The sequence below is a fragment of the Macaca nemestrina genome, chromosome 14, assembly GCF_043159975.1.
Source record: "Macaca nemestrina isolate mMacNem1 chromosome 14, mMacNem.hap1, whole genome shotgun sequence".
Classification (NCBI taxonomy): domain Eukaryota; kingdom Metazoa; phylum Chordata; class Mammalia; order Primates; family Cercopithecidae; genus Macaca; species Macaca nemestrina.
This window is the reverse complement of record NC_092138.1, coordinates 69,929,828-69,943,844: the sequence shown is the minus strand read 5'-3', so window position 1 is coordinate 69,943,844 and position 14,017 is coordinate 69,929,828. Positions and strand designations below refer to the sequence as shown.

The following is a 14,017-nucleotide window of genomic DNA, read 5'->3' as shown; positions in this document are numbered from 1 at the left end:
AGTTTAGGATGAGCAGCCTGAATTTCAGTTTTACACTGAAATTCCCATGTCCCATCAGTTTTGGGCAAATGGGGCTGATTGACTAGCTTAGACTGGGTTACCAGATTTAGCAAATAAAAATACAAGATACCCAGATATATTTGCACTTCAAATAAACAAAGGATACGTTTTGAGTATAAGCAGGCTTCATGCAAGACTTGCAACATACTTATAATGAGAAATTACTCATTGTTCATCTGAAATGCAAATTGACCTGGGCAGCCTATATTTTATCTGGTAGCCCGACCCTTGACCACACCTGTGTTTGTCTCTCTCCCTGCTCCTATCCTGCTTCCTTTCCTCTCTCCCTTGTAGGTTTTTCCTGAAAAGCACTCCCCCAGTAAATCATATGTACCTAAATCCCTGCCTCAGGTTCTGCTTCTAGGGAATCTGACGTAAGACTGTCATTAGTCCCTCTCTGCTGCCTAAGGTGACCAGAGAAGTCCTTTCATTTCCCCTGAACCTTGCAGAACCTTTCTTTTTGTTCAAACTTCACCTGGTCCATCCTGGCTAGAGTGGGGGAAATCATTACACTAATTGTCACCAGCTGAGGTCCTCCAAGTCCTCACAACAGCCCTGAGTGGTGGCTACAATTCTTAGATCCATTTTTAGATGAGAAGACTGAGGCAAGAGAGATGCAATAGCTTACCTGGCCTCACAGAAAGTGGCAGTGCCTCAATACAGAACCATATTTCCTGCCTCTTAGACTCTTGCTTCATCAGTGCCTCCCAGGGAATCCAGGAGAGACACAAGAGCAAGGCTTTAGCTTTGCTGATCCACCCCCACCCCCCAACCCCTGCAGCATTCGGACTTCACGTTTTTACCTTGTCTCTTGTCACTGGAAGGATGGGGCAATTCTAGGTACACTCTCTGGGTGACCCAGGGAGCTAGCCACTAACTTCACATTTGTGCAGAACTGGCTTCCCAGAAACCACAGGAAAATGGGGGTATCCAGAAATCCATGTGGTCACAGCCCCCTTTAGGAAGACTCTATTTTCATTCATCTATGACAGAACTAGGTTCGTGGCTTAGGGTCTGAGCCTTGATTTAACCATGAACATGAGAACTAGATTGACCTCTGGGGGATCATCCAGCTATGGCCCAGTGGGATTTGAAGTTTCCATAGACCTGACATTCATGTTAAGTACTTAACCTGGTAGCTGGCACAAGGTAGAGCTCACCTAACAGTGGCTGTAGGTAGTAGTATTTCCCATAAGCAATAGTAATAAGAACATCTGATTCCCCAGATAACACGAGAGTGATAAGAATATGTCCTACAGCGCACTCAACTAAACAGACTTCAGCTCAAAGCCATCCAAACATGGAATGAGTCGCCTCAGAGGGCAGTGAGCTTTCTGTCATTTCACAGGGAAGAAAAGGGAGGGAATCTGTTTATCTACCTGCCAGTGGGAGATAATTTCCATCCATTATGTCTTTTAATCTAATGCTGAGATGTTCCAGAAAAGGCTGGATGGTGTGCCAGAAAAGGCTTGTGATGGTGTGCCAGCTTCTGAGGGACTGAACAAGAATGATGCAGAGGTCCCCCCTGACCTGAGACTCCAGGAGTCTCTAAAATGCTGACATCCCACATTTATGGTAAGACCAGTGGCCACTCTCGTGTCCAGAAATCTGGAATATAGTTCCAGAATAATGTCACAGGCACCAGCCCTATGCTTTTCAGAACTGTCCACACACTCAAACCAATTAGAGACCCAGCTTGTGCCCCTGAGTTGGGGGGTGCAGAGTGGACACTGACCTATGGGCCCTCAAAATCCTCCTGACCCACAAGTTCCCCAGCATAGGAGACTGCACCAGGCCCACTTTCTTCTTGCCTGTCACCACACTGTGCCTCCCCTCTTCTTGAGCAGCTCGGCTCAGCCATGGACTGAGTCAGCCATGCTCAGTTGCCAGCCCTACAGCTGCCCGGCTGAAGGAACTGACTTTCTGCTCCCTCTCCCACAGCTGTCAAAAGGATACCCCAGAGTCCCCATTACACACAAACACACATGCGCGCGCACGCACACACACACACACGCCCTTATGGAATCTTTGCCCACAATCACAAAATCACAGGGCTGAAAGAGACAGCAAGTACCTAGCAGATTCGTTAAGTCCAGGCCTGTCAAGAAATCCCCTACCAGAAGCCTCTGTCCACACACCTTCACAGTGGAGAGCTCGCCCCCAGCTGGTGTCACCCTTTCCAGCATTGAACTCCCCGGCCATTAGAAGGTGCTTCTCATGTCCAGGCGCCAGGCATCCAGGTATCCAGGTGACTTCTTCTGGCTTCCTCTCATTGGTCCTAGTGTTTTCAGGGATGGCACGAGAGTCCAATCTTGTTGGAAGGTGGTGTACAAAGAGGTGCAGGAAGACACATGGGAGGAAGTAGTGAGAGATGAAGTCAGAGGTAGTGAGAAACGTCAGAGAGAGAATTAGCAGGGATGTGCACAATCTAAAAGGGACCTGTATCCTGCATGCTGACAATTTTTCCGTTATGTTTTTTTTTTAATTCTGTTGCTCTTCAGCTGCATGGAAAACATGTCCACCCCAAATAACTTACTCTCTGAGAACTGCAGAAAAAATGAGAGTGTTGTATTACCTATTGCACTGATGAGAAAAGGGTGATGAGGAAGGGAGATCAAAACTGTACCACATGGAAAAGAGTTGAAAGAACTGGGTCTCTAGCCAGAAGAAGGGATTTGGCTGGTAAAGTGGTTGCCTCTGACAATCCTTCCTGGGGAAAAAAAGATTGGACCAATTCTAAACAGAATAAAGAATTGGACTTAGGACCAAAGGGTAAACCACCAGAGTGACCGAAAGCTTTCTACTAGACAGAACTGTCTAGCAGTTGTTAAGATAGTGAGAAGTCCCTGTCACTGAAGGTGTCTAAGGCGTGGGTGCACTTGATGTTTTATGTCTGACAGTTCATGACTTTTCTTTTAATGCATATGCACATCACCACCACCACCCCCAGCGCGCGCACACACACACACACACACACACACACACACAGAAACCTGGCCGTATAAAGCCAGGTGAGGCACACCAGTGTGGGGTGTGCATCTCTCACTTGGCTTAGCTTTGATCCCCCAGAGATTTTCCCATTGCAGACTTGGTTGTCAGCAAGAAATAAAAGCCTTTCCTCTCTCCTTGGGAGGAGCGGAGCAGATTGTCTGGATCTGCTGCGTACTGCCCTGGCTCTGGTCTCAGCACCAAACGCGTTCCTTCTGCTCAGTCTGTTCCCGTTTTGACAATGCAGAGGGGAGAGCTGGAGAAAGTCCCACAGCCTAGAGTCCTGGCATTGGAGGGCGGGGCTTTGCTGTTGGACCGGACAGATCACATTTGCATTCAAGAAAGACTAGGTGGAGCCCCTTGCTCCCAACACAGGCAGAAAGTTTAGCTGGGATTGGCGCCCATCCTCAGGCATCTTTTGAAGAGAAAGTGCTATCTGCTGCTGTCCTTTCAGTGTTTTGTCAAGGGCAGAGCCTGAAAAAGGTTTTCGCAGGAGGAAACTTCTCTAAACCTCTCTAGCATCCTAGAGATTAAAATAAGTTATTTTTTCTCTGCAAAAGAGACAAGGTGCTCTGCTACCTGAGGGTGGAGTACTGGACCCTTCGTGTGATTAAGATCCAGAAAATATGCTTTTTGCCTACAGCGTTGTATGTCCCATTACCAGCCAGTAGTGATCCATGAAGCAATGTTACTCAAGGAGGATTCACTAAGCACCCACTCTGTGCTAGGCCATGCCTCCCAGGCACTGGGCAGCAGAGGTCAGAAAGATCCAGGATTTACCTTCAAGAAGCTTATAGTCCAGTGGGGGTGACTATCCCAAGCAAAAAAATAAAATCCATGCACTCAGGGCTCCAGGAGAACTTTGCTGTGAGTGCACTAGCTGTCTGGGAGCATCTGGGACGGCATCTGCAAGGAAGGGATGCTTGGGATGAGTTTTCAAGGACACACAGGATTTTATGAAGTGGTAAAGGGCAGCAGTGGGAAGGGATCTTGCATGCAAAGTTCTGGGAAAGATGTGGAAAAGCTTTGTTTATTTAAGGAACTATGAGAACTTTGACATGACCAGAGGAGCTACCATGCAGGCAGGGAAGTGCAAAGGATGAATCTAGAGCAGAGGTTTTAACCAGGGACAATTTTGTACCCCAGGGACACTTGTTTGTCACAAAGAGAGGAACAGCAGTGCTACGGGCATCTACAGGGTAGAGGCCAGGAATGCTGCTAAACATCCTACCATACCACCATGTGGACAGTCCCCACAACACCGTGATCTGGTCCACAATGTCAATACTGCTGAGACAGAGAAACCCTGAGCATGGTAGGGTGTTTAGGAGTATCCCTGGCCTCTCTACCCACTACAGAGAAGGAGCAGCCACACCACGAAAAAATTGAGCTCTGTTAGGGGCACTGTGCTTTCTGAGGGTCACACAGAGAAGGCATCCAGGGGAAGGAAGCCAGGGGAGTGCTGAGCTTTCAGATTCTGCAACCTGTAGTCCTCCATACCTGTGTTTCAGCTAGCCCTCCCAGCTTTATTTTCTGTACATATCTGATAAGCCTACATCCAGTATCTGCCTCCAAATTGTTGACAAAAATATTAAATAGAAAAATTTCAGGGCAAATAATGACTTAGATTCATATAAAGCTATTCAGTTTATGGGGCATTTTGCATCCTTCATCTCATTTATATTCATTTTACAAAACAGAAAAATGAAGCTGGGAGATGTTCTGCAATCTAGGAGTTATTTAACTATAACACATTCAGCTCCCATCTCTTCTCCTAGGGTGGTCCCTGAGTGCTCCAAGGACCCCTGCATCTGGCCACAGGGGATGCTGGGAGTATCCTCCATCCTGGCCTAAAAGGGCTCCCTTTCAGCTTCCTGGATTTATATCTTGTGTGAGTGGCTAAGGGCAGGTTCCCTGGTCTCCCTCTGCCCCTAGCTGCGACACTCACATACCGTTCTGACTACAGGGGACTCTCTCCCTCCCTGAGGCTGAGTTGGTAAGAGGACCTCTCATGGATAGCAGGCAGGGACAGCTGCTCAGCTCATGTTCTCTGGCCAAGAAGCATTACTGACCCTGTGATTTGGCCCTTCATCCAAACTGGCAGATGGGTACAGGTGCCTTGCCGTGATGCTGCTTCCCCTCGACCAAGCATGCCTGACCATTAAATCACCCAGTGGAGGACAGCACCAGTCAGCTGAGGGGTGGGCTCTTTCCAAGTGGAACCCCAAAATACTGCTATTCTGAAATGTCACTGTTCTCAGGGACAGCACGAACGAACCACGCCAAGTCACACACTGCAGAAACACTCTCAATAATCAACACTAGGTGTTCTAACAGTTTGTTCGAGCCTGTTCATCTGTGGTTTAGAAGTTTATAACATGACAATCTTTTACCCTAATAGCTTTCTGGGAACTGATTGCCCATATTCCCCATATTCCCAAAGCCATCGTCAGCTCCCAGCTTTATCATTCAGGAAAAAGAGCAAGCGCCTCCCCTTCATCCTCCTTATCTCCCACAATCACTAAGTACAAGCCCAAGGAGAAGAATCAAGGGCAGTGAACCTTCATCAAACAATAAAATCCTGCCTGGTGCCAGGCCTACCTGTGCCATCCAAGCACTGCCTGCCCTGTCCCTCCATTAAAACATCTTACCCTTGCGGCCGGTGGCTCCCGGGGCACTGTCCTTTCCATGTCTCCTCCTCCCATCAGCACAGCCCAGTGGCTCTCTCCTGCTGCTCTGGCTCCATCCCTCTCCAATAACATTGCTCCTTCTCTGGCAGCGTCCAGCCACTTTGTCACAAGCTACGTCTGTGGAGAGCACCGACCCTGGCTGCAGGATGAGACAGATAAGAGGATAAGAGGGGGCAGGAGCAGACAAAGAAGGTGGCAAGACAGAGTAGGCGAGAGAAAGTGGTGGCTAAGTCTAGGGTGCTGATTATGGAGTTAAGGGAAAAGGAGGCATGAAAGCTGAGCTCGTGTTGAAAAGAATGTCAAAGGGAGCTCAAGCACTGGGTGGGGTGAGGGCAGAAGAGAGGTCCTTTCCAACCCTGGGGCCTTTAAGCAGTACGAGGGCTCCCCTGGCTTGGAGCCACGCCATGCCTCTGATCCTAGGGAGTAAGAATGTCTTTTGGGGGATGCAGGGCAATGGCACCCATTTCTCCATGAGCCACGTGCTTGCATCTTCCAGTGGGATACTCTCCAGGGTCATCTGGGTCCTCTTGTCTTGTGCTTGTTCATCACCTGAGCATGATTCTCGCCTGCTCGGCAGGGCGGTAGGGGGTCGTGAGCTCACAGCCCAGAAGCTTGACCCCTGTGGGGCCTCGGCATCAGTCCCTGGGACTCTGTGGCAGTGAGGCAGCCACATGGTGTCAAGTGGCTGCTCTGTGTGAGGGGATTTCTAAAAATACATCTGTCCTGCTGCTCACAGGGCTCACGAGTGCCAGGCAGACGGGACAGGCATGTGCAACCTGCTCCCTCCTCACTGTCCCCACCACCTCCCTTCTAGTTCGGGTTGCCGCCTCTTCTCACCCAGACTATTCCACCAGCCACCTGCCTGCTCTCCCTCTCCCCATGGCCCACCAGGTATTATACTTACTGAAAACACAGAATCCTGTTGGGAGACCACACCTCAGCTAAAGCCTATTCTCTCATTCATTCGCTCACTCATTCATTCAATCCTCAGCATGCACATTTACATTTAACATGCCAATGTGGCATGCTTTTTCGACGCCAGGCTTGTGGCAGATGCTACAGATTGGATGAGTGAAGCCAGACACAAAAGGATGTAGTGTATGAATCCATGTGTGCAATGCTCAGGAATAGGCAGATCTAATCTGCAGCAATGGAAGTCACAAGACTGACGACTTCTTGGAGGTGGCACGTAGCTATTGACTGAGGAAGGGCAAGGTGGACTCTCTGGGGTCTGGCTGCTCTATATTGTGATCTGAGTGATGGTCTCAAGGGTGTAACAAATTGAAAATGTACTGAGCTGCACACTTGAGAACTGTGCCTTTTACTATAGTATGTTAGAACTTGATAATTTTTAAAATGTATATAAAACATAATTCTGGTTTTGCTTTTTGGAGCTATACACATATCCATGACTCAAGAATCGAGGAGAAAACTATCAATACTCTAACAGTGCTTGTCTCTGACTGGTAAGATTATGGTAAACTTAATTTCCTTGTTGATACTTTTCTGGATTTCCCAAATATTCTACACTGAATAGATCTTGCTTAAGTAATGAGAGTAAATATATTAAATGTTATTTTAAAAGTAAAAACCCTCGAGGTGAGACAATCAGCAAGCACGAGGCAGGTGGCTGTCTTCCCAGAGGGGCCAAGCCCACTCACGAGCTTTTGTCCTCTTAGGCAGCAAGGACACCAGCTTAGAGTCATGCTCCAGGTCTGTGAGATTTCAGTGCAGCTAAATAAAGCTCTTGGCCCGCTGTGGGTGGTGAGGTGGGGCTGCCGGTGGAACCCTCGGGGTTTTCCTCTCATTCCTGAGGGGAAGGAGGTTCCAGGGCTTTCAGAGCCTTGCCAGGCCCATTCTCACCCTGGCAGCTGTTTAGACTAGCCTGACTCAGAGTCCCGTGCAGTTCTAACCTCTTAGGCTTGGGACTGTGAGCCCCAGCCTGCCTGGAGTTCTCTCTTACGGAGGGGGGTTAATTTCAGGACCCCTACCACATCCCTTCAGCAGGAAGGACCTGCCAGTGTATGCAGTTTGGGGGCACAGAAAGATAAAGTGAGCTGATGGTGCAAGTGAAAAAAAAATACATACATATATATATATATATAGAACCCTGGAAACTCTAAGGAAGGAAGAAAATGGAACATGGAAGAATCACTCTGGGCCTTGGTTTTCCACCAGGAAATGGGGCTGTTGTGAGATTACCACATGAATAGCATGTAGAAAATGCTGGAATGGGGGCTCATTTTGTGTTCTGGTTTTGGTGACGCTTTGGGACATGAAGACCGGCTGCATAGCTGGCATGCTGGCCTCCTGCTCCAATTCCAGTGCCCTGCTCTCTTACTCTCTTGGCTACCACAGCCCGGACACGGCAGGGACAGGATAGATTTTTCCGTATGTGTGTCCGAAGCCTGATTTCTGCATTGGCAAACTATTGTGGTCATGTGATGAGGATCAGCTTGTGATTCACAAATGTATTTTGTATTTCTAGCTTGGATCCTAAAAACACTTCCCTCTTCCCTCCCACCTCCTTCTCCTCTGCCCACAACACGAAGGCTCCCACAGAGATGTCATGTGAAGGCTTCTCAGGCTGAGCCAAGGGAAGAGCCAGTGGCCAGCTCTGCCCTGTGACACACACAGCCTCCAGGAGTCACATGGTCTCCAGCTGCCACCACCTGCCCTCTGTCCCCGGTCTGCTGCCCTCTCCCTGGCAGGCTTCCTGAGCTAATGCTTCCCTCCAGGCCGCAGCGTAGCAGACAGTGGGACTGACGGACAGAGGGTACAGGGCCAACAGGCTTGGACAGTTCTCTTCCCAGCTGACCTTGGGGTGGGAACCCAACCGGGAGGCTCCTGGACACTACATGGTGTGCCCTGTGGGAGACGAGGTGCCTTACTGACCCGATCCAGAGGTAGACAGAGCTGTTGGCAGCTGCTTCCCCACAGCCAGCCCCAGCTCCATGAGCAGGGAGCCTGAGCCACAGGTGCTGAAATAAGGCAGTGCAGGGAGCCAATGGCAGCATCCAGTGTGCTTCATGGAAAGGCTGGAAGCAGGACTTTGCCAGGCCTTGGAGAGAGGGAAGAGGACAAATACAGGAGGCGTCATCTGTGTACATATTCACAAAAAAAAGACAAACAAATCAGGGGTTCTCAATCAGGAGCTGTTTTGCCACCCAGGGGACATTTGGTAACATTTGAAGACATTGTTGATTGTGGAAACTGGGGAAGCGCTGCTGGAATCTAGTGAATAGAGGCTAAGGATGCTGTTGCTGAACAGCCTCTGATGCACAGGACAGCCCCCACTCCCGACAAAGAATAATCCAGCCTCAAATGATAGCGTTGCTGTTGAGAAACCCTGATCTAGACAGAAAGCGACCTTGCTAGGGAAGGTTTGAGCAGGACCCCATGAATAAACCCACCAGAGTGAGCTGCAGCTGTGAGTTCCAAGCTTGGAACCCTCTATGCCTATTTAGTGCCCTCAAATTTGAGCCCACACCCTTGGGCATAGGCACTAAGACTTCCTTTCATGATCTAGCCCTGGCTTACCCTTCAGCCGCATCTCCCACTGAGCTTTGGTCACACCAGACCATCAACATCCCAGATACTCCAAGGTCCTTGCCCTTGAGGAAGGAGATTCCATACCCTGTCTGGAATGCTCTCCTTCCACTTCTGTCTGAGAGATACTCACTCCCCGCTCCCTGTTCTGAGTCCAGCTGTGGCATATTTGAGAAGCCTTCTTTCGTTGTTATCCTGCATCTTCCTTGTTCCTGGGGTAACACACAGCCCCTCTTCCATAGAACATCACACAGGACAGATGCTGGGATGGCTGACTTGTGTATCTGTCTCTCCCACCAGACTGCGGGTTCCCTCAACAGGGTGAACATGAACAGTAGAAGCCACCAGTTTCTCCTGATAGTGTGTAGATGGGCAGATCTGGCCTCAATAGAAGAAGATACTTGGGGAACTGGAGAAAGTACAGAGGGAGATGTGAAGTTAACTGGGTCATCAAAAGAAGATGGGTGTACCACAACTTGTTTCTCTACCTGCTGCCCATGAACACTTGGATGGTTTCAGGTTTTGGGCTACTACAAACAAAGTTGTCATGAACATGTGCATACAAATCTTTGTGTAGACATATGTTTTTATTTTTCTTGGGTTAAATGCCTAGTAGTTGAATGGCTGGGTCATATGATCAATTTATGTTTAACTTTTTAAGAAACTACCAAACTTTTTTCCAAAGTCATTGTGCCATTTCACACTCCCACCAGCCGTGTACAAGAGTTCTGGTTCCTGTGTATCTTCACCAACACTAGGTTCGGTCCATCTTTTTAATTCTAGCCATTTTAGTGGGTATGTAGTGGTATCTTAATATGGTTGTAATTTGTATTTCCCTAGTGACTGATGATGTTGAGCATCTTTTCCTGTGCTTATTTACCATTCATATATTTTCATTGGTAAAATATATATTCAAAGACAGAGTTTTGAAAATTATGAACATGGTCTTTGGAATCCATCAGACCTAGTTTCACTTTCTAGCTTGACCATTTACTGTGAAATTTAGGATAAGTGGCTTATCCTCACTGAACTTCATCTTCCTCTTGTGTAAAATGAGGATAAAAGAACCCAATAAGGTTAGAGTGAGGATCAAATACTAAATGCCTTTAAAGTACTTAACCCAAGGCCTAGCATATAAAACATAATGAACGTTATTAATAATTATTATAACATTCTCCCTCGGTCCAATTGGAATTATAACAAGCAAGACCCCTGGCATACCTCAGAAACTAATCTCTGCAGGAATTAAATGGTGTTTTATTTCCAGTACAGTAGATACACATAAATTTTTTTATCCTTAGGTATTGGAAATATGGAATTTCGTACCAGTCTATTATGTCACAGCAGAAAGAGTCTTTAGAGATATCTAAACCAAGGCCATGCCTTAGCCCAGGTCCTCCAGAAATAAGAGCCTGATGCAAGAGTTACAATGCTGGGACTTTATTTGAGAGGTGCAAACCTAGGGTTCTCAGGGTGAGGAAAAAATCAGGAAGGGAGACAGGAAGATTTGGAGGTTGTTGTGCAAGTTTCCGCTACACAAAAAAATTGCCAAAGAGACACAGTAGGTCTCTTGACAGAAGTGCTTGTTCAGCACCCAGAAATTCCCTGGAAGGTTTACAAAGAGCAAGCACACTTCCCAGAAGCCCAAGGAGGGAAAAAGCAGAGGATGCTTGTCAGACATCTTCCCTCCCATGATCAAGATTGACTTCATGGAGAGCAATGTCCCCTCCACTTCTGGGGCGTGTTGTCCAGCACCATGGTGGCCATTCAGGGACACACATCCCTTAGGTGTTCTGGCATTTCACCTAAGCCCAGAAGTCAATGGGCAGCTTCGTGCAGGGGGGAATCAGCCAAGGGAGAAGAAGAAAGTGCACCAGAGTTACATCCTGTCTTAGTCTGGGAACCCCTAGAAGCAGATCCTGAGTCAAAAATTTGAGTGCAAGAGGCTTTGCGGAGGAAGTCTCCAGGAAGCACTGGTAGAGGAAACAGGGAAGAGAGGGAAAGCTGAGAGCGTGGGGGTGCCAATGTACTGTTGTGGGCTCAATCCTATTGGAGACCTCTGGGAGACAGTGAGAAACACGTTTTAGGATTTTCCCACATCGACTTCTACCTCCCCTCCCCCAAGACAAAGGAGGGCCAGTCTCTGGGAATAGGACTCCTTTGGCATATCAGGTACTGCATCTGCCACATCTCGGGCCAGGAAATTTTTTCTTAATTGGCCAGGACTTTTTTAGATTTGTTGGCTGCATGGTTTCTGTTGCAACTAGTCAACTTTGCCCTTGCAGCTCAGCCACAGGCAATATATAAACAAATGAGCAGGGCTGTGTCCCAATACAACGTTAGTCACAAGAACAAGCAGCCAGTTGGCAGGCAGAGTTTTCAGATCCCTGTGCTACAAGTATGATGCAACCCATTTTGCGTGCAAAAACTGAGTCCTAGTAGAGAAAGGTAACTGATCATGTAACCAGCCGCAGGCACATCTGCTGACTTTCTGTTCAATATTTTATCTACTGTGCCTTGCTACCTCTCTACTGAGGCCTTTGTGTGTGTGTTTAAAGAATCGGCAACCAGAATTCTCCCAGAAAGTATGTGTGTAGCCCACATTTTTTAAACGGTGGTGGTTTGTTTCCTGTTGGTGGCTAGAGAGGCTCCAGGGCCTGAAGCTTTGCAGGCTCCAAGAATGGCTCCAGACAGCTGTCTCCCTGAGCATCACTGAGTGGGGCTGCTTTGGAAGCCTCCCCCGTGCCAGCCTCTTCCACCAGACTCTGCCTCTGCTGCCTTGGCAGAGTGTCTCCAGCAGTGGCCACAAAGCACAGAATGAAAAAGCAGTTAGAGCACTGGATCCTGTAAAACTCTAAAAATATCCAGGAATGTGTGCACATATGTGGCCCTTCTGTGATCAAAACATCTGGGAAGAAGATCAAATGTTCCTGCTTTAATTTGCCTAAAATTCTGCGAAGACTTGGAAAGGGAAAGGATGTTGAAAGTCATTGACTTTAAGGGGGTGAGGTGGAGGGAGGGAAAGACGTCACAAGGTTTTGTTTTTTTAAGGCAAAGTAAGTTATGCGTATGCAGAATTCTCCCCTGGGGTGAGTCCTGGACCTTGATTTCTTTGGGATTCTGGGGATTGTTTCTTATAACGGGGGCGGAAAGTTCATTGGCTACAGGCTTGAATTCCTGATTTGAATGCCTTTGTTTAAAGGAAGATCAAAATGCCAAGACCCTCAATCAAATATTAGGAGCCATGATAGTGTAACAAATCACTAAATGTCAAATTTGAAGAAGGCCTGGTATAACCCAGGCATTTTTCAGGTGCGGAAATCAAGACCCAAAGGGAGAGCTTTCCTGGATATCCCTTCTGACTCTCAAACCACTGGTGCATTGTGAAGAAGAGTTGGAGCAGAGTTCCAGTCCTGGTTCTGCTACTTCTAAACCATCTGACCTCATCTGTACACGGATGATACTGAATAGTTTTGTCTGTAAGAAGCCAGGTTGGAAACCTCTGGATCTCGTGTAGCTGCTTGCTGTGGCCCTATAGCAGGGTGACCAAAGGCAGGCAGATGCCCACTGTCTTCATTACTTTTCATTGTTCCAACTGTAATCAAGTGCCCTAGTCATTTGGGCTGGCTGATGCCAGCCTGGAATTCCATTTGTTTCCTGGCTTGAATCCTTGGCCAGAAAGTGGTTAACTGTCCTCTAGAGTTCCCTTTCTTCAAGCTACACCCTAACTCTGGGCCAGAGAAGGCAAGCCACTCCCTCAAGCTTAGGCTGCAATGAACGCAACTGCCCATGCACCCACCTGTGCCACTCTTGGCCATGCACCTGCCTGTGCCACTCTTCAGTCCCAGTGGCCTTTGGAGAGTAAATAGTGACTACATGGGAGATGAGATGAAAGCCCAGACTGGGATTCCCAAAAGAGAATATACATGAGGAGGAAGATCTAAGTAGCACCTGCTACTCAGGCACCAGAACTTCTCAACCTGCTTCCATCATGGAGAACAGTAATCCAAGCGGGACCTTGACTTGATCTCCACCCGCGGTGGTGCCTAGTGCACCCTCTAGAGGCCAATCTTTCTATTCCTCTCCAGTTATTCCAATGGGCTCAAAGACCAGGCCCACCAGGGGCACAGCTGTCACTCTCAAGTGACAAAATCATGAATTATCAGGATAGCCCTAGTAGTATCTTGGCAACACTGTTTCTTAGTCCTTTCCACTGTTGCCACTCGGTCCCACATGGGATCATCCAGATGGGAGGTCCACACACCCAAGGTCTTTATGAATGCCTCTTTCATGCTGCAGTACACTGTCTACACTTAGCTAAAAAGTCACGTTCTCTCGTATTAACCATGTGGCTAACAAGCCAGAGACTACATAATGAACATCCAAGAGCAATGGACTATTATTGTAATCGCAACACTCCAATTTGCCACCACTCTATTAAGTTATCATTGCCTATCCTCTCCTATTTTAATCAGTTCACAGAAACATTAAATAAATATACCTCCTTTGCCACCGAGAGAAAAATCTCAAAGTATGCAAAATCTTTCAACAATTATCCCTTGTTTATTTTTATTTCACTTGGTCCCAGCTGTAAGAGCTGTAGGAGCCTAGACGGAAGCTGGGTCTCTTCCTCAGTAGCTGAAGACAGACTGGAACCATCCTCTGTTGACCTCCCAAGTTGGGTCCATCTAATGCTCACTCTCTCATGTGTCCTGCTTTCCCAAAGTTCC

At 47.8% G+C, this 14,017-nt stretch overlaps 1 long non-coding RNA gene across 1 annotated transcript; it reads right to left on the bottom strand.

Moving 5' to 3' along the window:
• Positions 1-2,072: 2,072 nt before the first annotated feature.
• On the bottom strand, positions 2,073-6,136 carry LOC105477217 (uncharacterized). The gene is made up of 3 exons (XR_984554.3): positions 5,700-6,136; positions 3,829-3,954; positions 2,073-2,371 (listed from the first exon to the last, which is right to left on the bottom strand). It is a non-coding gene; the product is annotated as an uncharacterized lncRNA (long non-coding RNA).
• Positions 6,137-14,017: the final 7,881 nt, after the last annotated feature.